This window comes from Dendrobates tinctorius, unplaced genomic scaffold (assembly GCF_039654945.1).
Source record: "Dendrobates tinctorius isolate UK_male_01 unplaced genomic scaffold, ASM3965494v1 ptg000319l, whole genome shotgun sequence".
Taxonomy (NCBI): domain Eukaryota; kingdom Metazoa; phylum Chordata; class Amphibia; order Anura; family Dendrobatidae; genus Dendrobates; species Dendrobates tinctorius.
In genome coordinates this window covers 1,038,586-1,065,000 of record NW_027361986.1, presented here as the reverse complement: position 1 = coordinate 1,065,000, position 26,415 = coordinate 1,038,586, and the positions used below count along the sequence as shown (strand labels likewise).

Here is a 26,415-nt window from a genome sequence, read left to right as displayed (position 1 = left end):
CTAAGTTATGGTAACTAGCAGATACCTGGCATTATACTGAATGGTTGGCCTTGGGACCCATAGTATTTAACTATTTATCAAAATGACCCATTGTCTTTGTTTTGTTATCAGTGTCTGGTTGTTCAGACTTTTTAATTGTTTTTAAACAAAGTGTCTGTTTGTTGTGTCCATTAACAAAATTGATACTTTTTGATTATCAAATCCTTGTGGTGATCCCTATTTGTGTGCATATACTTTCTTTTCTTCATGTGTTTTCACGATACTGTGGATCACCAGCTCCTCCTCACTATCCTCCGCTCTATCAGCCTCAAGGACACTGTTCTCTCCTGGTTCTCCTCCTACCTCTCTGACAGTTCCTTCACTGTATCTTTTGCCGCCTCTAACGCCTCTCCTCGTCCCTTAATATTGGGGCTCAGGGCTCAGTCCTAGGCCCCCCTTCTCTTCTTTCTATATATTGCACCTATTGGACAAACAATCAATAAATTTGGGTTCCAATATCATCTCTATGCTGACGACACCCAATTATACACTTCTTCCCCTAACATCATCCCCAGCCTAATACAAAATACCAAGGATTGCTTGTCCGCTGTCTCTAACATAATGTCCTCCCTCTATCTGAAACTGAATCTCTCCAAAACGGAACTTCTTGTGTTTCCTTCTTCTACTAACCTTACTCTACCTGACATTGAAATTACCTTGAATGGTTCAACCATAACTGCTAAGCAGCACACCCGCTGCCTTGGGGTTATATTTGACACAGAACTTTTCTTTATTCCCTATATCCGATCAATCTCTCGCTCATGTTACCTGCATCTTAAAAACATCTCCAAAATCTGACCTTTTCTCACCTTTCAAACAGCTAAAACTCTTACTGTCGCTCTTATTCACTCTCGTCTTGACTACTGCAACTCTTTTCTGATTGGTCTCCCTCTTACTAAACTCTCTCCTCTCCAATCATTCCTGAATGCGGCAGCCAGGGTCGCATTTCTGTCCAGCCGCTTCAACAAAGGCTCCACTTTCTGCAAGTCATTACACTGGTTAGCCATTCGCTACAGAATACAATATAAACTCCTATCTCTCACCCACAAAGCCCTCCACCGTTCAGTACCAGCCTATATCTTCTCCCTCATCTCTGTCTATAGCTCTACACATTCTCTTCGTTCTGAAACTGACCTAAGAATAACATCCTCTATAATTTGAACCTTGCACCTCCGTTTCCAAGACTTCTCCCATGCTGCGTCAGCTCTCCGGAATGCACTACTCCACACAATCTGACTGTTACCTAGCCCCCATGTTTTTAAGCGTGCTTTAAAAACACATCCCTTTAAACAAGCCTATCACCTCAACTCACTAATCAAACTCTCCCCTGTCCCACCTTCTAAAGATTATTCAGAATCTGCTCCCTCCTATTCATTTGACTCCATACCCTCCATGCATACGATAACTGCACCTAATAATTGCACTTAAACACACTGGCTGATGACCGGATCATGCAGATTTATATGAAAATCCCTATTTATTATAATTACTGGATCTGAAACAACAAGCACTTTTCACCTATTGTGTCCCCCCCTTATTTCCTTGCAGATTGTAAGCTTGAGAGCAGGGCCCTCAAGCATAATGTACCATATATACTCAAGTATAAGTCAACCTGAGTATAATCCAAGGCACCTAATTATTTCATGAAAAACTGGGTAAACTTATTGACTCGAGTATAAGACAAGTATAAATTGTCCCCTCATCCCTATCCTGGTATGCATGACTCCCCCGTCCCTGTCCTTGTTTGCCCTTGTATGCCCTTGTATGCATGGCTCCTTATCCCCTATCCTTGTATGCATGGTTCCTATAAAAAAAAAACCAAAAAAAACATTCTACTTACCTTGCCGGCGCACCCTCGCAGCATCTCGTTCCGGCGCCAGCAGCTCTTCCTGCCAAGCGATCACATGACCCAACTCATTAAGGTAATGAATATTGTCACGAATTACCAGGGAGGATATATTCACGTGACTTGGGGTTACTCTGTCTGCTCTCACTCAGTCCAGCATTCAACCTGTGTTCTATGCTGCAGTGGGAGCATAATTCACACCCCGACACAGACCACACACCCAGCTCATACACGCTGCCACCACTCACCGAACACACGGGCGATGAGTCCCGGAAGTACTACTACTGTCTGCCAATCACCAGGAGCACACACCCTAAGGCTATGGATTCTTTAGCGCAACAAGGTTCAGACTTATTAAAGTTTTAAGCTTTAATAGAAAAGGTACAGTGCTTACAATAAAAAGGATATAAAAATGGGAAATAAAAAGTGACATACAAATATGCAAAACAGCGATAAAATAAAAGGGAGAAAACTTACAGAAATATCGAACTTTGCATCCTGATTCTCTGTCCCCCGAGGGAGGGGGGAATATGAAATTGAGCACAACAGCTAGGCTGCCCCTCACTGTGAACCCTTTTGTGTGTAGGCCTAATTTATAGATGTGACTTGGGAATCCAATTTCTAGACCAGCCACTCATGTTAATATTCTAATTGCTGGTTTGTGACTGGACCATGGCTATTTTACCAATGAATACATTATTTTTTTCTCTGAAACTCTGTGTAACCTTTCTCATAGATAGATAGTGTCATTCTCCAATTGGCATCTCTTCTTCAAAGACACTAAGAGGTGTGAAATGTTACCACTGTGTGGTTGTCAGTAAAGCCCCTTGGTGAGATTGGAGACAGGAGACTGCCTTCTCAGGATAACATAAGGTCATGACCTGTGTGGAGAGCTGTAGTGTAAGACAGATGTTAATTACTGCTAGTCATACATGCATACATACTTCACTACAAATATTCACTCCACGCCCATGGGAGTGGAGAGGCTTGAATATTCATTACCTTAGTGAGCAGGACCACATGATCACTCGACTGGAATTGCTGCTGGCGCCGGAAGGAACGAGATGCTGCGAGGGCGCGCAGGGAAGGTAAGTAGGATGTGAGCTTGAAGCCAGCATCTGCGGCTGTCACTGTGCGCTATTAAAGAGAAATGAATATTAATTTCTCTTTAGCAGCGGCACAGGCTTTAGCTACAGCTGCCGGTTCCTGCCTCTGTGATCCGCTGCTCCGCCACTCACCCTCCCCCACCATCTTTCTGGGACAATTGACTAGTGTATAAGCCGAGGGGGCGTTTTCACCACAAAAAAAAATGTGCTGAAAAACTAGGCTTAGGCTGGTTTCACATTCGCGTTAAAACAACGCTGCGCACTGCGTCGTTAAGCCCCGCCCCGATCCGGCTCCCTGCCCGCCCCATCCGGGATCACCGCCTACTTTCGCATTTGCACGCATGCGATCGGCGCACCCTATCTTTAGCATAGGGTGCGCAGATCATGCGCTGCCAGTGTGAAAGTAGCATGCTGCGCACTTTTGACGGTGCGCCGTGCTCGCCGAAATGCAACATGCTGCATTTCGGCGCGCACGGCGCACCGTCAAAAGTGCGCAGCACGCTACTTTCACACTGGCAGCGCATGATCTGCGCACCCTATGCTAAAGATAGGGTGCGTCGATCGCATGCGTGCAAATGCGAAAGTAGGCGGTGATCCCGGATGGGGCGAGCAGGGAGCCGGATCGGGGCTTAACGACGCAGTGCGCAGCGTTGTTTTAACGCGAATGTGAAACCAGCCTTATAAACCAGTATATATGGTAAGTGCTGAAACTGTCCTACCTTTTATTAAATTTATTGTCTGTATATGTCCCCGCTTAATTGTAAAGTGCTGCAGAATATGTTAACGCTGTACAAAATAAAATTATTATTATTTCAGACCTCAAAGCACCCAGCACATACCGTACATACACTGTGTGTCAGCACATTGGGATTAATGAATACACAAACTTAACTATTGCTGGAAATGTTAAAAATGTAAAGAGCTTAGTTAGCATTTTTTGATCAAATAGTGCAAAAGCCATCCAACCACGTCAAGGTGACCTTTTAATATAGATGTTCCCTAACCACTATATGTCCTACCTCTCCATATGTCAAGCCAGCCTCATGTGAATAGGGACATGAAATAAAACCAGGATTAGCTCACAATTAAAACCTTGTCTGTATACGGATAGCACACAGATGTTTAGTACGTTTGTCTGAAAGAGCGCTTACAATGTAAGTTTATGGAGAGTCAGAATAAGGAAATGGCTAAAACATTATAGGTAAATATATTATTTAATTACATATATTCACTCAAACCCATAGATTGCTGCAAGCTCATCAATTTATGTTCATAACTAGTATACATTAATATTATTATTCTATTGCTTTACATTTGTTTCCTAGGAGAGCTGACACAGATATTTTGTATCCCTTATAGACATGTTTCTGCAGATGCCTCTTATCTTACCTTTCTTTTGCGATAAGGATGGGCATTTGGAAAACCGACAGCCATGCCACGAAATAGAGATTTAGCACTTAGTAAGGCTGACCTTTTTACTGGCAAACCATAGAGAGAAAATGAACTGAAAGAAAGGGCCTGGATCGACCTTTGAAAATAAATGTATTGCCTCTTTAAAGTGTAAAAAAATCCCTGATGCTCAATGGGTACCAGACCTATGTTAACCCCTTCACGCTACAGCCAATTTTCAGTTTTGCACTTTCATTTTTCCCTCTCCTTCCAAGAGACATAACTTTTTTCTTTTATTGTCGAAATGGTCATATGAGGACTTGTGTTTTTGGGATGAGTTCTACGTTTGAATGGGGGGGGGGGGTTGTTTTTATGGTATTGCTGTGTGGTAAAAATGACCTGGTAACCTGATTCTCCTAGGCAGCACAATTGCAGTGGTAACAAATTTGTGTATTTTATTTAATGTCAATTGTGCAAAAATCAGAAATTTGTAGACAAATAAATTGCTTTGTGTTGCCATAACATTTTTATTTTCCCATCCATGGAACTCTGTGACTTGTTTTTGTATTGCAGTATATATCTAAAATTGTGGTTTGCAGGATTGCCAACATGGCAGCCTTCCAGTGAACATCTTTCGTATATTATTTTTTCTAGTACTGCTGCACAACATATCCCTAAATACAAAAGCTCAGGCAAGATGATGTGGGGAACTTAGAGCAGAATGTCTTTGTCTGCCTCTAGTTCCTCCTTCCTTTTCCTCCTTCCTCCATAGAATGTTAAGAGCACCAACTGTCATCCCACCTGTAATGGTAAAGTCTGTATTTACTGAAGACAAATTTTACCTACAAATTGATGGTGAAAGAACAGTACAGGAGGAGAAATAAGCGGATTTGACAGATAAGACATATTGCAAAGTTCCTTATTTTCACTTGTACTGCTGATTTTTGATAAAGATCTAAAACGATGGCTACTCTTTAAATATAGTGCAGCCAAAACAGTGTGTCTGTTGCATTTCCCTCCCTTTTCTATCCATCTGCTTAATTTTTAAAACGCATATTTTAGCTCCCCATACTTTCCTCTTTCACAGCATGCACTCACATGGAGGCTAAGTTCACAGGAGCAAATAAAAAATTAATCAGATTCATCCACAACAAAAAAAACAAAAAAAAGGTGATTTTCATCTCATTTGCCATCCATATGGCAATTGCCTACATACATCAGCAATTATTAAAATTGCAATGTATGCGTAAAAATCACATGTTGCACATCCAGCATACAGAGGAAACACGTTCATGCTGTTATTTTTTTTCATGCACAGATTCGGTTTGTGAAAAAAATGCACTTCTGAACAGATGTGCACAACATTAATATGGACCAAAAAATATAATCGTGTGAACCAGTGGCGTAACTACAAAATTATGGGCCACGGTACGAACTTTCAAATGGGGCACCCCATGCCAAAATACACGCACATCTCCGTTCCATACAGGCACAGCTTCACTCCGTCCACCTCGTACAAGGCCAGCTCCTCTCCGTACACCTCGTACATGCGCGGCTCTGCTCCGTCCAAAATTGTACACACACAGCTCTGCTACATCCACCCTTTTAACCCCTCCTGACCCCACACAAACTTTACTTCATCCAGCACCATGACAACCAGCACAGCAGAGTCCTGCAGACACGGAGGCCCCTGATCATGTGACCCCTGACTCTTCTGCTCCTGTGACCTCATCGCAGTCCCTGTGCACACAGAAAAGAACAGCCTAGCGGTGATTGCAGGCTGTGGGGGGCTGCGGTGGGTCTATCTGGGAGGGCGAGGATGGGGTACATTGGGGGGTGGCGGCTCAGTGCAGTGCAGGAAAAATAGACTCCCGGGTGGGACGCGGGGGGGTCAAAAACGGGACTGTCCCACGAGAAACGGGACTGTGTCGCGAGAATCGGGACGCTTGGGAGCTATCATGGTCTGACCTGCTGGGCCCCTGACTCCCCCCGAGCCCGGTCGCAGTGGCGACTGCTGCGACCGTGATAGTTATGCCCCTGGTGTGAACTTACAGAGAGTGAAAATGCCGTTTATACCTAATCCACTCCTCCTTACTGGCTTCTATTTATTGCCTCAGACTGTGTTCACATGTGCCTTTCTTGCCGCGCTTTTTGGGAAATTAAAGATTACCCTGCAAATTTAGTGCAATTTATGTTAGGATGTGGTAGGGTCACTGGCGTTGTATGTGAGAGGAGATATTTGTCATGTATGCTAGGTTGCTATTGTGAAACCCATAAGTTTCTCCCCAGCATGCTATGTGCTGAGAGGGTTACCCAGCCATGTGAGTAGGTGTAAGAGATGGGCGGGATGCCTACTCATCATATCTCCACCTCAAGGGTGTGGTTGGGGAAGTTAAATGACCCGATACGGTTTTCTTTTCTCTGTTGTGTGTTTGGAGACGGATGTCTCCAGACGGTAGCTCCAGGTGAAGACTTGGGGTATTCTGAGAGGGCGAATCCCGCAGATATAACAACTCTGCTCTACGCTATCTTTTGTTTTGTCATTATGCCAGGAAGGCCATGTTTATTTTGTTACATACTGCTCGGTTTATGTCATACTTAATAAACCAGCAGATGTTTTACCCCAGACGCGTTCCTGTGTCTACCTCGGAAAGCAGCCAATTGAGTCAACCTACCACACAGGGTTAACAGTATTTGGGGGTGGGGGGTACAGAGAATTTTTCTGATGAAGACTGATAACACCTTATCCGAGCATGTTCGCTCATCACTATTAATATTGAAAAATGACGGCTCTCTTCCTGACACAAATTTTGTGATACAAAAACAATTGTATGAGCAAGGCCAGATAGGACTGCAGACTGTATGCACTGAATAAATGACAGCGCCAGACCTGTACCTCTTAGTGATATGCTCTGATGCATTGCCTGCAGAGGGAATCATTTCAACTCCACAGAAGTGCACGCTGAAGTCCCTCTCCAACCTGGTTAATTACAGTCATACTAATTGGAGTGATGTCCTTTCTACTGGAAAGTCAGAGTCATCTGGGACAAAAATCTATTTCTCCCCAGCCCTTTAAACTCTAAGGCTGTGTTCACACACAGCGTTTTTTAGCGGTATTTTTAGCGGTTTTGCCAATAAAACCGCTAAAAATAAGCTTCCCATTAATGTCTATGCATTTTGCACATATTGATGCATTTCTACCGCAAAAAAACCGCACCGCGGTAAAAAACACAGCATGCTCATTAATTTTGCTGATTTTTCCGCGTTTCTGCCTAATTCTAAACGTGCCGGAAAAAAACGCATCAAAACCGCGCAAAAAACCGCGACGAAAAAGTCGCAGACAAAAAAGGCGCGGTTCCTGGGAAGGGAGTCAGGTTTTTGAGCAGAAATTTTCTGCTATGTGTGCACTTAGCCTAAACTGCTGCCTCTGTGACATTGAAATATCAATTTTCATACTTTTATGTGGAAGAGGCATGGTAAGCTATTCTGACATGTAAGTATAAATCAAGACCGATGAATACATGTATTCAGTAGGCTAAGGCCATGTTGACACTTTCAGTATTTGGTCAGTTTTTTACCTCAGTATGTGTAAGCCAAGACCAGGAGCGGGTGATAAATACAGGAGTGGTTACTTGTTTCTATTATACTTTTCCTCTGATTGTTTCAGGGCTTTCACACATCCATTGTGTCTAAATTTGTTAATCCTATGTAAAAACAGATGAGAATTTGGACCACGGTTCAAAATGAGTCAAATAAATGCTTCAAAAACAACAATGAAGTCTCTCCTATTTGCTTTTGCAAGATGTATTTTCCTTCAATTTCTCAGTCCAGTATTGAAGTGCAGAAATGACGGTGTAGAAGCGCTACCGATTCCTAATCAGTATAAGGCCGGAGTCACACTAGTGAATAAATCGGACGAATGCAATGCGATAAAAAAAAATCGCATTGCATTCGTCCCAATGTTATTCTATGGGGCAGCTCCCATCAACCAATTTTCATCGGATCCGATCCTCGGACCGAGACAATCGCATCATGCTGTGATTGTCAGCGATTTTCGGATCGGAATCGCCAATGCAAGTCTATGGGTGCGATTAAAAATCGGATTCAAAACGGACCACACGTGTGACTTGCGATAAAATCACAAGACTTCTCCAGGTCAACAGGAAAGAGCATCAGGCATTGGTATTGGATGTCAAACGGATGCTTAGATGCGAATAAAATCGGTTCATTGCCAGAAATTCAGATGACAGACGGATCCCTGCACAAGAAATCTTTGTGCGATTTTATACTGTAAAAATCGGTCTGATTTTTTAATGGTTGTGTGTGACTCCAGCCTAAGGCAGTGTGCCCAAGTTGCGTTTTTGCCGCTTTTTTTCCGCAGCGGAAACGCTTAAAAAACGCTAACAAAACGCATCCCATGCAATCCTATGGGATTCCGCAGTTGCTGTGCCCATGCTGCGGATTTTACCACTGCAGAATCGCATAGCGGTAAAATCAGCAGCATGTTCATTATTTCTGCAGAATCGCGGCAATTCCGCAGCCATAGGATTGCACTGAAACGCTCACTTTATTTTAATTCTATTTTTTACAGGGATATGGTACCCAGGGCCTGGTGGAGAGTCTCCTCTATGCCCACCATGCGTAAAGTGAGAGCTTGATGTGCGGATGGTACCCAGGGCCTGGAGGAGAGGAGACTCTCCACCAGGCCCTGGGTACCATATCCCTGTAAAAAATAGAATTAAAATAAAAAAAATCGGGATATACTCACCTTCTTGCGGCCCCCGGAGTCCTTCCCGCCTCTCAGCCATGCTGCTGGCATCTTCCATTCCCAGGCATGTTTTGCGAGAATCACCCCAGATGACGCGACCGCTATATCATCAAAGGTCCTTCGCGCAAAGCACGCCTGGGAACAGAACTTGCTGGCAGCGTCGCTGAGGACTCCGGGGGCCGTCGGAAGGTGAGAGCAACCATATTTTTTAGTTTTTTTGTATTATTTTTAACATTCTATCTTTTACTATTGATGCTGCCTATGCAGCATCAATAGTAAAAATTTGGTCACACTTGTCAAGCACTATGCTTGACAAGTGTGACCAACCTGCCAATCACCTTTCCAAGCGATGCTTCAAATCGCTTGGAAAGCGCAAGCATTCCACAAGCTAAAAACGCTTGTGTTTTGCGGGAAAACGCATGCGAATTCTGCATGCGTTTTACCCGTGGCAGGGAGTTGCGGAAATGCTGCAGACATTTCCGCAGCATTTCTGCAACATGGGCACATAGCCTAAATCACAGCTGTTTCTGCAGTCGACAGAGCTCCATCTTGGTCAGCCTCTGACAGTAGTGACTTTTTCATGACAAAGTCTCAAATTACATTATAGCACATTGTAGTTAGAATTTGTTTTGAGAGCCCCACTGATCACACAGTGTGGTACATGTGAAAAGGGCACATAGAAAATACAAATATAAAGTACAATGAAGAAAATAAGTGTGACAGGCACAGCCCTCACGGGTTTACAGTCTACAGGGTAATGGGGAAGGAGACAGTAGGTTGTGGGTTGCAACAACTCCGGTGGTAGTGAGATGGCAGATAGGTTATTGTAGGTTGTAAGCTTTCTTGAAGAGATGGGTTTTCAAGTTCTCTCTCAAGTTTCCAACTGTGGGACACAATCGGACATGTTGGGGCATGGAAGTCCAGAGGATGGCGGATTCTTGGGAGAAGTCTTGAAAGCAATTAGATGATGAAAGTACTAGAGTGGAGGCGAGAAGGAGGTCTTATGATAACTGGAGATTATGTGTGTGGATGTTAGTTCGTAGGTATATGGGGAGAAAGATTATGGATGGCATATAGGTCAGTATTAGCAGTTAACCCTAGAATGCATGACCATAAAAATCTACACTTTCACATACAGTACCTGGGGCCTTTTAGGCCCATGTGCAAATAACATGGAATAACTCAAACAAAAATAATTTTCAAAGTTTATTTGAAAATTGCAAAGTAAGGATGCATTCCCACTAGCACTGGTGTCTGCCAGGAGTAGATCTGTAATGGATCTGACCTCCTGGTGACCCCAGCTAAGGCTGGCGGAATCCCGGCATTCCAGCAGCCTTAACTGGAGTTACCAAGAGATCAGATCCATTACGAATCACCTCCTGGCAGACCCCAGCGCCAGTGGGAACACAGCCTAAGATGTGAATAATTCAAAACATTACTATGTGCAAAAAAAAACAAAAGAGTAACTGAACGGGCTTAAAACGCCCAATATATGTATTCGATATAAATCTTTATAATAATGTTTTTTTGTCTAAAAGTTTTTTTATATAAAAGTTGCAGTAAACATGCTGCAGGAATATCTCTTTTCAAAGGTTCCTTTTCTACTTTACTAATGACCGCAACAACTGACAGGACGAGTTCTCTTGTCATCAAAACGAAGGCTTCTCCGACTATCCTCAAATCTATTGACTGACATTGTAGCTTTGTAATGTGGATCTGAAAAAGGGTTCATAAAGAGTTCTCTGATAGGAACATCGTATGATTTTGTACTCCCTGCCAGAAGAGTAAGGCCAATATAAGCATACAGTTCCTCTTTTGTTATGTTTTTCCATGTTTTTTTTCTTCCTGAAGCGATACGTTTTCCTTCTAAGTTAGTACACAAAACTACCTCATCTACAATATCATCTGAAAAAAATTTACAGAACATATCTTTTGGACAAGAATTGTGGAATTCCTACAGTTCCTTGAGTAACTCTTACAATATTATGTGATGGGGTTCGTCCAAGAACCTCGCAGTACTGTTCCAAAAAACATTAGTTTTGGATGTTCTATTTGTACGTTCTGCTGGATCCATTACTTCTTCATCATCTGAAGAATCACTGGACGATGAAGTAGAGACATTAGCTGGTGGCATGTACTCTTCATCAGACAAAGAAAGTTCACTGTCTTCATCACTATCAAAAATGATTGCTTCGATTTCTTGGTCAGTCAAACCCCTGCATGTAGACTGTGCCATTGTAACCTTAGAAGTCAGTAAACTAAAATGAAAAAAAAAAAAGATTACAATCAGGGTTGTACACTCTTTGTTAGTGTGTGCTAAGGGTAAAGTGCAGACCCCTCCTCTCACCTTCAGCAGGTCACCACTTTCTTTTAGGTGCAGTAGAAGCTTTTGGATTTTTGGAACTCAGAAAGTTTCTTTTTCAAGAAACAAGAAAGCTGACTCCTTCCTCCAAAGTCTCTTCAGCAAGTAGCACACAATGAACAGTGTTCAGGACCTATGATGATGTCAGAGACGCATGACGTTGTGAGGGAGCCTCCTTCCCAAGATCACATGACCATGTAGTCAGGCAGAATTCACACTCTTCATAGCAACAGTAGAGTCATAAAGACTGAGTCAAAGTCTTCCCCAGCAACAGTGAAGACAAAAAGACTTAGGATCACATGTAAACCTAGTACGGGCCTAAAAGGCCCCAGGTATGTGAATATGGGGTATTCACAAAAAAGAGTTGTTATACCGAAATGCCTGTAACATAAAAATGAACAACTGGAAATGACAAACAACTATATACCTGAGGAATACCTAGAGTTTCAAAATTCTAACTAAAGCAATCTTGCAGAAAATAGAAAACAATTAACAGGGCGGGCCTGCGAGGCCCCAGGTATGCGTTCTAGGGTTAAACTATATTTGTTGGGGAATTGGAAGCCAATGATGAGAGTTGCAGAGCGGAGAGATGGAGGCGTGCAAGAGATGGAATAATTGGGCAGCAGAGTTAAGGACAGACCGAAACAGTGCTAAATTGGGAGGTCACAAAGTTGGATATTGCAGTAGTCGACGCGGGAGATGATCAGAGCATGCAGTAACATTTGAAAAGATTGACTTTTGAGAAAGGGACAAATTGTGGAAATATTTTTCAGTTCGAGGCGGCAGGAGGTGTTAAGACCGTGGATGCAGTTTGAAGGACACGGTAAAATCAAGGGTTACACAGAAGGAGCAGACTTGGGGTACAGGGGAAAGCATGATGTTACAGAGTTACAATTACTACAATGGGTAATGGCATCTAAAGTGAAATGGCTAAGTCAATACGAGAGATTTTGAATGAAGAAGCAGCGTGCACGTGTGACCTACGCTCCATTCAGGAGACCCAATTCTGACGATTGCTGGTTTCCCAGGGTTGAAACCTCCATCATTCTAGCATTGCCATCTATTTAGTGAATATATAATCAATACTTCTGGCTAGATGACTCTCTGGTTTACCCTTAAAACTTGGTAGCCAACATGGTAGAACAATTGTTAAGTCCAATATTGGGGCACGTGGATTTATGTGCCCGCTGTGCCACAGCACTGGGTCTGCCTAGGAAGAGGTGTAGCTAAGTGGCTACCAGGTGTTCACTGGAGCTCCTGATGGTGTAGACTGGGCTGCAGGTACCACTCCTAGGCAGATACTGGTGGATTAGGGACTGGCCTCACAAGGACGGGGGACAATGTTCAAGTCCTCGCTGCTCTGGGACCAGGGAACTTCGGATACAGGGCTAGCCACTCCAGGACCAGGGAACTACATTCAGGCACGGCAGCACTGAGACTATGGGACGAGGTACAGGGCCCTGGCCGCACCAGGACCAGGGATTTGGGTACAGGACTCTGGCTGCATTGGGACCAGGGATTCAGGTACAGGACACTGGCTGCATTGGGACCAGGGATTCAGGTACAGGACACTGGCCACACCGGGATCAGGGACTCTGGTTCAGGACACTTACAGCACAGGAACCAGAGGGCCTCACAACTGCAATGGTGGACCTCCACCTATCTAATGACTTAACTCGCTGCTTAGCGACTCCCTAAGGGAGAATCTTTTATACAAGATGTCTCCCAGATATTGGCTGGGAGCCATCTTGCAGGTGTACATAATTATACTAAATGCGTATCAGCTACAAGCTGAGGGCATTTACTATAAGAGCGCTACCCCTTTAAGAGCAGGTGAGCACACGAATGGGTGCACTAGGTGTGTAGCCAGGAACTTCATCATGCACACAGCATGAAGAACGCAGCGGGGCCGGAGCAGTGACTAAGTTGAAGTCCCTGCATGGAGGAAGAAGGGGACACCATGCAGAGGCGCCGGCTATTGCGCTACAATAATTCACCCAGAAAACTTTAGTAACCCAGAATGAGCACACCTTTCTAGTGAGCACATCAGATTTCAGTGACCACGGTAAAAGAGCCATTTCATACATAATGTACATGCTGAGTAGGCATCACTGTCATACAACATTTTAGCATTCTGCTTGCAGCTTTTTTTCTTTTCACAAAATGATTTGAAGTATTTAGCAATAATTCAACATGCAAACACTGTCCCTCAGCTGCAAATCTGGTAAATAATATATACAGTACCTCATTGAGACACCAGTGTCAGAAGTTCTGATGCCTTCAATCTTTACTATATAGATCTAATTAAAGGTTACAGGAATCTTCTCCTGATAAATATGGACTGTGCGAGGACACACAAATACACTGCTCAAAAAAATAAAGGGAACACTTAGGGTGTGTGCACACGCTGCGGATTCTGCTGCGGATCTGCAGGAGTTTCTGCTGCGTTGTACAGTACCTTTATTTTCTATGCAAAATGATAACGGCAGTGCAGATGCTGCGGAATTTTCCGCGCGGATTTGCTGCGTTTTGCCAGCTGCTACATTGTAGAGATGATACACCGCAGGGCAAAACCGCAGGCTAATCCGCAGATAAACCGCAGGTCTTCTGACCTGCGGATTTACCTGCGGATTTTACTAAATCCGCACGGACAAATCCGCAGAGCATTCCGCAGCGTGTGCACACACCCTAAAACAATAGAATCTAACTCCAAGTAAATCAAACTTCTGTGAAATCAAACTGTCCACTTAAGGCCCCATCACACACAGCGAGATCACTAGCGAGATCGCCAATTTTGTGACGCAACAGCAATCTCGCCAGCGATCTCGCTGTGTGTGACATGCATCAGCGACCGCCCCCCTGCCAGGTATCGCTGATCGTGCTCTAATGTCCTGGGCCATTTTTTGATCGTTGGTCTCCCACTGGCCAGCGCGCATCGCTGCGTGTGGCAGCGGGAGACCAAAGATCAGTGAGCTCCCAGCGCTGTAAGCAGACGCTGGGAGCTGGTATCCAAGGTAAATATCGGGTAACGACACGCGCACTTAGTTACCTGATATTTACCTTGGATACCAGCGTCCTCATTGGTCCTGATCGCTGGTGAGTCTGCCTGTTTGACAGCTCACCAGCGATCATGTAGCGAGGCACCAGCGATCCTGACAAGGTCGTATCGTTGTCGGGAACGCTGGTGCATCGTTTAGTGTGACGGCACCCTTAGAAAGCAACACTGTTTGACAATCAATTTCACATGCTGTTGTGCAAATGGGACAACAGATGGAAATTATTGGCAATTATCAGGACACCCTCAATAAAGGAGTCGCTCTGCAGGTGGGAACCACAGACCACATCTTAATACCAATGATTTCTGTCTGATGTTTTGGTCAGTTTTGAATGTTGGTTGTACTTTCACACTCGTGGTACAGTAGCATGAGACGAACTCTACAACCCACACAAGTGGCTCAGGTAGTGCAGCTCATCCAGGATGGCACATCAATGCGAGCTGTGGCAAAAAGGTTTGCTGTGTCTGTCAGCGTAGTGTCCAGAGGCTGGAGGCGCTACCAGGAGACAGGCAAGTACACCAGGAGACATGGAGGGGGCCATAGGAAGGCAACAACCCAGCAGCAGGACCGCTACCTCCACCTTTGTGCAAGGAGGAACAGGAGGAGCACTGCCAGAGCCCTGCAAAATGACCTCCAGCAGGCCACAAATGTGCGTGTATCTGCACAGTTAGAAACTGACCCCATGAGGATGGTCTGAGGGCTTGACATCCACAGATGGGGTTGTGCTCACAGCCCAACACCGTGCAGGACACTTGGCATTTGCCACAGAACACCAGGATTGGAAAATTCACCACTGGCACCCTGTGCTCTTCACAGATGAAAGCAGGTTCACACTGAGCACGTGACAGTCTGGAGATGCTGTGGACAGTGATCTGCTGCCTGCAACATCCTTCAGCATGACCGGTTTGGCAGTGGGTCAGTAATGGTGTGGGGTGGCACTTCTTTGGGGGGCCACACAGCCCTCCATGTGCTCACCAGAGGTAGCCTGACTGCCATTAGGTACCGAGATGAGATCCTCAGAGCCCTTGTGAGACCATATGCTGGTGCGGTTGGCCATGGGTTCCTCCTAATGCAGGACAATGCCAGACCTCATGTGGCTGGAGTGTGTCAGCAGTTCCTGCAAGATGAAGACACTGAAGCTATGGACTGGCCCGCTCATTCCCCAGACCTGAATTTGATTGAGCACATCTGGGACATCATGTCACGCTCCATCCACCAACGTAACGTTGCACCACAGGCTGTCCAGGAGTTGGCACGTGGAGGTCACACACACTACTGAGCATCTTTTCCTTGTCATGAGGCATTTCCACTGTAGATGGATCAGCCTGTAATTTTATTTTCCACTTTGATTTTGAGCATCATTCCAAATCCAGACCTCCATGGGATATTCATTTTGATTTACATTGATAATTGTTATGTTTTATTGTTCTGAACACATTCCACTATGCAATGAATAAAAATTTGCAACTGGAATATTTCATTCAGAGATATCTAGGATGTGGTATTTTTGTGTTCCCTTTACTTTTTTGAGCAGTGTATAAATGTGCTTCTTTATGCAGATTTTTATTATGCAAACCATTTAATACTCATGCGTTTTACTACATAATAAGTAAGGTAAGTTATGATCGCTTAGAAGATAACTTGTTTGGCTTTTTAATGTTGCTATACCGTTCACTTGCACTGACTGAGAAAGGCCCCAGCAACAGCAACAATATCTCTGGGTGTCTTTCCTGCCTGAATAGATGATTTGGTGGAAGGCTGATGATCATTTTGGCTTTGAAGTGATTGTCACCATACTTCAAGCTGCATACATATCTAAATAGATCTCTTTGACCAATGAGGCTGGTGTACTTACTTTGAAAATCCATTTCAGAAGGTCTTTACAATCTACATATTAAAATGAGCTTGACTGATAAAATAAAATTTGAATGGATATGGACACCTCCAGGGGCATTACTTATTTTACTTAATTTTTTTTTTCTTGCCACTCAGTGCTAGATTATATTCAGGCTGCTTGTACTGCAGTGCAGTGTTTGGCAGTTTCCCTGTACCGGAGAGGCACTTATAGGTTATTGAATGGCGTTTGGGTCACAGGAATGAGCTCTAACGTTTGACAGATATCTGCGCTGACCAATCAGGGGCTTTATTTCCATAAAGGGGAAATTTTCACTACAAGCACGGCCTGCTCTGCCACTGCTCTCTACATTTACATACAAAGACAACTCCTCCAACATATGTGTCTGTATGCCTCCTAATGGTCCAGTTTTGAATATGGTCATCCTATGTATGTAAGGGGATATTTACATGGTACTGTCCTATGGAAGTTTTTGACAAAATGTTATGAAACACAAAGCAAAAATAAACACAATATGATCCCATTGTGAGAATACACCCTAGGTGTGCACGCTGTGTGTCTGAAGGGTGAATTTCTTAAAGAAGCACTCCTCCTCCCATCATATTTTTACCCTCTTAATATATTGCAGTCATCATATTACATAGCACTGTGTACTTACAATTGCTCATTTTGCCTTTCTACCCATCTAATTCTTCTCTTTTCCATTGGGCCTATGACATCAAGTGATTAAAGCGGTTGTCCAATACTTTATCATTGATGACCTATCCTTAGGACAGGTCATCAATGTCTGATTGATCGGGGTCTGACACCCGGCACGGCTGCTCTCGGTGGCGGCGTGGGCGGCCGGAAATGCTCAATTGAAGAGAGGCTCCGTCTTCTGATAGTGATCACGCCTGAATCCGCCTCCTATTTAAATCAATAGGAGGTGGGTTTGTAGTACCCAGCTATTTCTTAATTTCATGTTTTCTATCGAGTTATGAAAAATAAATTAAAACAACAGTTACTGTTTAATAAATTATAGATATGTTGGTCTGAAAAGAAAAGTGAGGGGGTGACAGATCTGTATATGCAGTCATATGTTCAGTGTACAGAGGTGTGTTGGAAAAGTATGCAGATGTCTGGGGTACTGTTTCCTTCTCCGCCATGCTGGACTTCTTAGCTTAGTATTTTCTTAACATTTTTGACAAGATGGCTGACATATTAATGATGCCCCCAGAAAGCGTGGTGTAACAGAAGTTGGGGACGTGCAAAAGGAGCTCCAGGAAATGAGATCTTTTACATCGGGTTTTCTGGGTTTGGAAAAGTCCTGTATCCTGACTGTTGTTTATTTAAAAAAATCAAGCAAACTGTTACTTACACACCCTCCCCAGGTCCAACACATAGCCTACACAGCAGCTACTGGTATCTTCAGCGATGACCCCAACAGCTGAGTGCAGCTCATGTCTCTAACGCTGAGCTCACCGATTGTCTACCGCGCTGTCAATGTGAAGTCAGAGCTTCACACAGTAACATACACCTGTAGAAGCAGCCTGGTCCTACAAAATCCAAATGCACAGTGACAGTGCGCTTCCTCGCTGACTCTGATCAGAAGTATCGAGCCAGCGAAAGATCGTACTGTTAGTGCGTATTTTAAGAATACCTGGTGTGCAGCAAAAGCAGAGACCAGCGCCGCCTCCACAGATCTTTGCTTTTCCTGCATGCAATGATCTCTGATTATCCTGCACGCCGGGTAATCGGGAACCTTCTTACCACATGCACTGACAGTGCGCTCTTTTTAATTAAAGTATATCAGAAAAAAAGATTAGATTATTATATTAGGCATTTAAGATTAAATATAAATTTCAGTTTTGGCCCACTCCTTTAATATTGGCAGCTATTTTGCTCATCTTTTCCATAGACATGTGTGCTCTGCTCAGCCAAGCGTGCATGTTTATTACAATTAGAGGAGACGAATAAGAAGTGTGTGATTTCTTGTAGCCTCTAAGGATTGGGTAAGTTGAAATCCATTTGGTGGGTCCCACAAACATTGAAATGTCAACTACTTTAATGTGCATGACCAGTTTAACTTTCTACCTCTGACTTACCCAAAGTTTTTACAAATGTTTGCTTAGCACATTATTTATTTAGTATGCAGCTATGCAAGGATGCGGTTATAAGGACATTAAAAATGTCACATTATCAGCAGAGTGTGACTATAGAAGAGAGAGGAACTTGTCGGCAGTAGATCTGTCTGCTAGACATCACGGTAACTTTTAAACAGAATCAGTAAGAGACTTGTAATGATTTCTCTTTGTGATTTCCCATCTGACAGGTTATTCCAGCAGGAATACATCGTGGCCTATTTTCAGTTATTTCTTCTATGTTCTACAAGACTAATAATATAGATTTAGTGAAGACTGAGCTGATTTGTAATAGATCCTTTCAACATGACGGTCATAAAGCATTTTAAAGTTTAGAAGTCATAGACACAAGATGAAATATCACTGAAATAATATAATGATGAGGCAGAATAGGCGAAGAGCTCATACACAACAAGAAATATATGAATATATGTGTTAATTATGCTTGTTAAAGTGGAGAATGGATTCTTGCTATTCAAGGTTAGAGATTTCGGAAGTAAATGACAGCCGCAAACAAAAAATATGTATTGGTACAAATATTATTTAAAAAATCTCATGCACACACATTGGCTTTTTGTCATCAGGATTTTGTGCTTTGCAGCTTTTTTTTCTGACATAGAGCATGTCACTTCATTCAGCGTTTTTTGAGCGATTTCGCAGCGTTTTTCACCCATTGACTTGAATGGATGGTGAAAAAAAACGCTGCAAATACACAGGCTGACTTTTTTTGCAGCGTATTTACTGCAGAAAAGTCAAGGCCAGGAGGATGTGACCTCATAGTCAGCTTCGCTACATCTAGATGGCAGGCTGCATGGTTGCATGATGCGTCCATACAGCCTGTCATCCAACAGAGTGGACCTGAACCCCATTCACTTGAATGAGGGGACCAACAATACAGTGTTTGCTATGCTGTCATGCACATGACAGCGTGTCAAACGCTGCTGAACGGCGGTGAAAAATCATCCTCGCTGGGCAGTTTGCCGTGGTTCCCACATTGTCAAAAGACAGTGTGAGCGCTCAGCTGTAATTTGAGGTATAAAAAGTTTACCTCCGGTCACTGGTGTCAGCGTTTCACGTGGCTACGCACCCTTAGGCTAAGTTCACACGTAGCGGAACTCTCGCGGAAATTACCGAGAGAGTTCCGAAATTCCATTCCGTGGGAAAATCGCATTTTAAATTCCTGTGATTTTCCCGCGGAAAAACTAGCATTTTGCAAGCGTAATTAGCTTGCAAAATGCTAGCGTTTTGCAAGCGATCTGTAGCATCGCTTGGAGAACTGATTGACAGGTTGGTCACACTCGTCAAACATAGTGTCGTGCAGCCATTCTAACATCAATTTTCAAGTTTAGTACACCAGCCTTATTAGGTTTGTTAGGCTGGGATCACACTTCCGTGTGTGATGTGAGAAACTCGCACAAGTCTCTCGCATCAACACCCGATGCTGCTCCCGATACTTAAGACCGGAGCTGCGGCTGCATAGAAATACATGCAGCCGCAGCTCCGATCCTGAGTGTCGGCGGTAGCACCGGGTGTTGATGCGAGAGACTCGTGCGAGTTTCTCACATCACACACGGAAGTGTGATCCCGGCCTTAAATTGGGTGTCAAGTTTTTCTTTGATTTTAATGCTGATAAATCCGACAAAATGGTTACCCACATGGTGTTGTGGGTCCAAAGAAATCAGTCGCACTAACAGTAAACATTTTGCAATGAAAGTAGATGTCACGCCCATGACATCCCTGGCAATCCGCTGGCGCGAACGGCAAACACCCTTAGCAAACAACTGATTTTGCCAAGAAAATAGACAGATCAGGAGTTGCTCTCCTGCAGGGGCTTTCCGCCTTTAATAGAGGCAGGAACCAAGCAGTGATCTCGCTCCATGACGGAAATATTCTTTAATAGGGCGGATAGATGGGGGTTGTTTTTATGAGGTACCATTTTAATGAAGACACGAGAAAACACCTGTAATCCGCGGCTCCCTAATTGCCATATTTTCATGCGGTCTCCTAAAACAGTAAAACATTACAGCCTGCCGAGTGATATTTTTTGGACAATTAGCCGCTAGGGTTCTGCTGAAAACTCAATTATCTAGCATTGCAGTTAAACACCCTCTGTGACAAAGCTGCTTTTCTCTCAAGAGCAATGAGTGTGGAAAAGCTGTTGAAATAATGTTTTCGTGTTTTTTTTCCCTCTTTCTGATCTAACAGATTCACAGTGTGGCACTCAAGAACAAATGTAGATGGCTCGATGTGCAATGCATTTAGACAACACTTAATCAATCCTAAGGAACAAGGACATGGACACATTGTAGTCTTATTTAGCAACCGATGAGAAGCGACTGTGCACTTCGTGGGCCGGTGATGGAGAGGACGGTGGCTATGACAACCTGCTGTCTGCACAAATATGAATGGGATTTCCATTAATCATTCAGGTGAACATTAATCAATGTCTGCTTCAGCCAACATGAGGCTGCTCAACACTAATGGAAAATCATATAAATAGTAAACCACCGCCATGTTTTTGTATACCAGGTGGGCACCATGCAGGCACATTTATCACATGGGGATCTTATAGAATTACGGACCTAAACAATGACTGATGATAAAAATAAATGTAATCCTACAATAATATCCATTTATGAATGGCTTTGCCAATAACATAATCTTTCACTTTTTTCTTGTCTGATTTCCAAGAGACATTTTTTTTAATGACAAAGTCATATGAGGGCTTTTTTTTGTGAGAAAAGTTATGATTATTCAGAGTCCTTGAACACATATGTAAAGTTTGTAAAATATTGTCCAATTTTTTTTTTAATACTTTTGTCCAAAAGGTGTTAAAAAAATAAGACTACCATATGCAATATACATTTTTTTCCAAGCATTAACATTTGGGCTTTTTTTGTGTCGCCGCTTTTAATGAGATATAATGTTTTATCTTTTTTTTTATAAACTTGTATGAAGTTTATAATGACACCATTTTGGGCCCACTTCACACGTCCTGATATTATGGGTACCGCAAAGTGTGCCGCATCAGTGTGACACGTACCAGCGCCTAAGATAAGCATTTACAGTTAGCTCAATTCCCAGGTGCCAAATGCAGCTCTTATCATTGTCACCTGGCCTTATTTTAATTAAAGGACTTTATCTGTGTCTTTATTTAATTTGACTGTGGGGGTAATGATAATGGGGGTGTCTAATAGACATCTCTCCATTTCTAACCCCTGGGCTTGAAGTCAGCTGGGTAAGTGGGAAGAGTGAAGGCTAAGCACCAGAATTGGGGCATCTAATGGATTCGCCTTTTCTGGGGTGACTATGGTCTGATGTTCTTAGTCTGGGAGGGGGCCAATATCCCTGGCCCCATCCAAACCTATTAATATCAGCCCACAGCTGTCTGTTTAGCCTTTGCTGGTTAATAAATATAGGGGGGACCCCAAGTCATTTTTTGGGGTGAGATCCCCTATAACAACTAGTAAAGACTAAGCAAACAGCTGTGAGCTGTTATTAATACGCTGTGAACCTTTATGGCTATTGGCCCCTTCCCAGAATATAAATATCAGCCCCCAGCTGTCGACTTTCCGAGTTGGTTAGGAAAATGAAAGCGAACCCCACAACAGGTTTTTGCTATTTATTTATGTAATACACAATATACACACACAGTGAGTGCTGACTCCAACTCCCATCATCGTTGTCTGGTCACATTGACTGCAGGCAGACCATGCGACAATGATGAGATTTGTAACTAATGCTGTTCCCAGGCATCATGTGCTGACTACAAGTCTCATCAGCGTCATCAGGCAACAATGAGTTTCATTTAGCACCCGCCGCCTGGGAACAGCGATAACTGTACTACTCTTTCCCATGCGCTGGTACGTGTCACAATGATGACACATAGATGTCATCCATGTGTCATCTGTGTGTAGCATGCATTTCATCCGTGGTGCGTGGAAAAAAAGGACATGTCTGGGTGTTTTTCACACAGACACACGGTCCATGTGAAAAACCTGACATGCACGCACCACCATTGAATAAATGGGTGTGCATGTGTCTGTATTTGTGTTCCTTAAAAAAAAAAAAAAGGACCGTATACGGACATAAAAGAATTGGACGTGTGAAGGGGCCTTAGACTGCAAATGTCTTTTTGGATCAGATTTGATTTTTATGAGTCACGAAAAATGACAATTCAACCACTGTTTTTTCTTTTTTATTTTAAGGGTATGCAAGGTGCTGAATATTTTTTTCTTAATTTTTCATAATAGTTAACTTTATAAGGGAATAGAAAGCAATTTTTTTTTTTTATGCAGAACGGCAGATTTTTTTTTCTTTCATTTGTTGAAACAAAATTATTTTATGCCTTTTTATTTCCATTTTTTTAAAGTTCCAGTAAGAACTTTACATTTGTGATTTTTCTGATCACGTTTAGTAGATTTACTAACAAGCAGCCAAAGAAACCCTGCTTATAGAGGACCAGATAGTCACTCGCTTGGGCTCTAAACTGGCCATGGTAACCCATTAGCACCCTGCATTCGCATCACAGGGCCACTAAATAGATAACCCAGAGACTGTCCTCCCTCTTTTTGATCACTTATCAGCGGCATGTTAGGAGTTACATGGCAGAAATCATGACATGTTATTGCTGTACAAAACAGGCAGACACGGTATGTTGTGTCAATGGCTCTGGGCCATCACTGTTATTACTATGTAAATTTTGGTGAATGTGCATTACATAATAATACGTAATATGGGCAGAGGCAGGAAGAAATGGGTTTTCCCCATCTACGTAGATGGGTCACATTGCAAAATTAGTTTTAAAATAAGACATTTTTATAATACTTATATTATAATTATATTCTAATTCAACTCCATTTTCAAGAACCAAGTTATTTTTTCCTTTATTGTTTATACTCTTTGCCTCGGGCTCTTGATCATGGCCAGCTTCAGTGGTACTGTTCTCCCCCAATGTTGCAGAGGCAAATCTGCTTCATATAGCAGCACTGGAAGTGACCATACTGCTGGTCTAAACTGTCTATCAAGGAAGAGCGTACTGGCCCCCAGCAAACAGGAAGCCGGGAAGCTGGGGAGTGGTGCGCTCCTGAAAAGGCGCCATGCACAAACTCTTTTAAGAAACCCTCCTTTCAGATCATCCATCGCCCTCGATCTACACTCTCATCTGGCCATTTCATGTACATGGTCCCTAGCTTTTACCTATTTAGCTCAGTTCAGTACCATGCCCCAATGCGGATTACAATGTAATTACCTTATATCAGATCTACAGTAGAACAAATTCAATAGAAGCTAATTAAGCCATCATTATGATATCGATTTGTGGGAGATTACCGGCGTTTCTGGAGGATATCCAAACTAATTCAAACCAAGGACATACACATGCACTATTCAGCTGGGGTATCTAGGAAGCCCTCAATATCCTCAGTCAGCACGAGGTGGGGTGTACAGCAGGCATCAATAGGCTTAGAAAGTAACCACAGGTTATACAAGACTTCTATGCTGTCTGACGTAAATCAATTAAATTGACTAAAACAGATAAACCAAAATCTAGTCCAAAGCAAAGAGCAGCAAGCACATTTCGTTTCTGGTTCACCACAGCTCATATACTTTTAAATGGGGCTAAAACACCAAATAAATGATTAGATTCCCATTGATCCATTAATATACATTCTTCTACCAGCCATTACATTAATGCACCTTCCCAATACTATGCAGGACCTCCTCATGCCACCAAAACAGCTCCCAGACAAATGTGCTTTGGCATTCAACACGAAAACAGCAGCAGATCTGGTAAATCGTGATGTGTGTCTTCCATGGAACAGACTTTCAGCACATCCCAGAGACGCTCGATAGGACTCAGATTTGACCAATTTACACACAGTCACCACCTTGATCTCTTTATCTGGATCCTTCAACCATTCTTGACCAATTATTGCAGTGTAAAAAGGTCACAGCTATTAGGAAATACCACTGCCATATAGCCATATAGTGATGTGAGTGGTCTATAACTTAGTTTAGAACTATAATTGTCAACGCAACACACACATTTGTGTCTGGACCAATGACTACCCAGCAGAACATTGCCCAGATCATCACACTGCCTCGACTAGGCTGCTTTTTCCCCAAAGTGCATCCTTTTACCATCTCTCCTAGAGAAGTCATGCACACGCACTTAGTCTTTCACGTCTACAAAAAGTGTGAATCAGGCGAATTTTCTCCATTGTTTCATGGTTACATTCTGAATTTCACATTTTCACATATTAGGTACACTATGGGCATTCTGATAACTTTCTAGCACAGCTAGATAACTTATTTCATCAATTTATGCTACTGTGCCAGGGCTGTGGAGTCGGTAAGCCAAACCTCCAACCCTGACTCCTCAATTTCCATGACACCGACTACACCAAAATGGGCTGACAGTAGCTTTAGTGTGGTATCAGATCAGTCTTGCAAACCTTCATTTCCTATATTCATTGATAATTCTTGGATTCCCATAACCCAGTCACTGGTTTACTAGGTATTCTATTGACTGCTTTTAGTATAGCATTGCCTAACAGGAACATACCACAAATCCTGCATGGATCCTAGACATTTAGGAGGGATCTGCATGGGATTATAAATATTGGTCATTTCTGGAAAGTTTTTCCCACCAAATTTGAACATTAAAGTGTGGGCAGAATGTTTGCTGGGTAGCAATGGGTTGCCAGTATTATTAAGGGAATGAGTGGACTGCAGTACCAAGATAGATAGGCAAAGTTGGGGTTATTCAGTTTGGCAAAAAACAGTTTGGGGCAATCTTATTAAAATGTACAAATATATGAAGGGACAGTACAGAGATCTTTCTAATGATCTTTATAGACCTAGGCCTGCTACTGTGACAAGGAGACATCCTCTTCATTTAGAGGAAAAAGAGGAAAGAAGGTTTAGTCATAAACAGATATGCAGATTCTTTACTGTAAGAGCAGTGAGATTATGGGACATGGTGCTGTAATGGTTGACACACTGCAAATTTTCAAAAAGGGCCTGCATGTCTTTTTTGAAAAATATAATGATACAGGTTATCGGTACTTGATTCTGTGATAGGACTTAGATCCAAGGAACTAGTTTGATTACCGTATTTCGAGTAGGGAAGGCATTTTCCACCCATTGTGGGAAAATTAGCATCTGCCTCATGGGATTTTTGCCTTACTCTGGATCAACATGTAAGTTTACGAGTTAAACTCGATGGACTTGTCTACCTTCAACCTTAAAAACTATATAAATATAGAAATTGTAGGGAGGAAGGCTGTGGGTTGTTGCTTCAAGAAAGTCTTGCTGTTGCTATCCTCTTCCTCATCCTCTTACCCCATTTATCTTTTATATTAGCAAGACATCTTTAGTAGAAGGAAGAGGAAAGTCATTTGTAGAAAGCAAGTGGACAGTTACTGATTTGATGGTCAGGTCCAACCTTAAGGTTGGGCAAATTTTTTTCTTATGGTGGTTTTTAAAGGTTTAATAACAAATTGGTTATTTTTTATATCTTTCAATTTAATTTGATCTTTAATAAAGATGGCCGTGGCATAATCCCGCCACCAAACTGCTTGTATGTGTTTCCTTATTATACCCAAGAAACTAGATATTTCTGTTTAGATAACGAAGAGTATACTTTAGAATCCCAAGATCGTTTGGAGATGCTCGAGCCATCACAATTTGGAGCTTGATGAAGTCTCTTCGATACCTACAGTTGACCATCCTGCTTCCAATATATAAACGGTCATGGTTAGGACATGGTTAATGTCCTGTTCTCACAGGGTTAACTTTTGCTGGCCTCTCTTTGGATCTGGCAGGGGTATTTATACTCACTCCAGACTAGGATTCCCTGTCAGCTATACTGT

The 26,415-nt window shown here is 42.9% G+C and overlaps 1 protein-coding gene across 3 annotated transcripts in view; it reads right to left on the bottom strand.

Annotated features, from left to right (window-relative positions):
• The window catches only part of PDE1B (phosphodiesterase 1B), a 491,911-nt gene that overhangs the window by 383,999 nt on the left and 81,497 nt on the right, over positions 1–26,415 (bottom strand). The window lies entirely within an intron of this gene.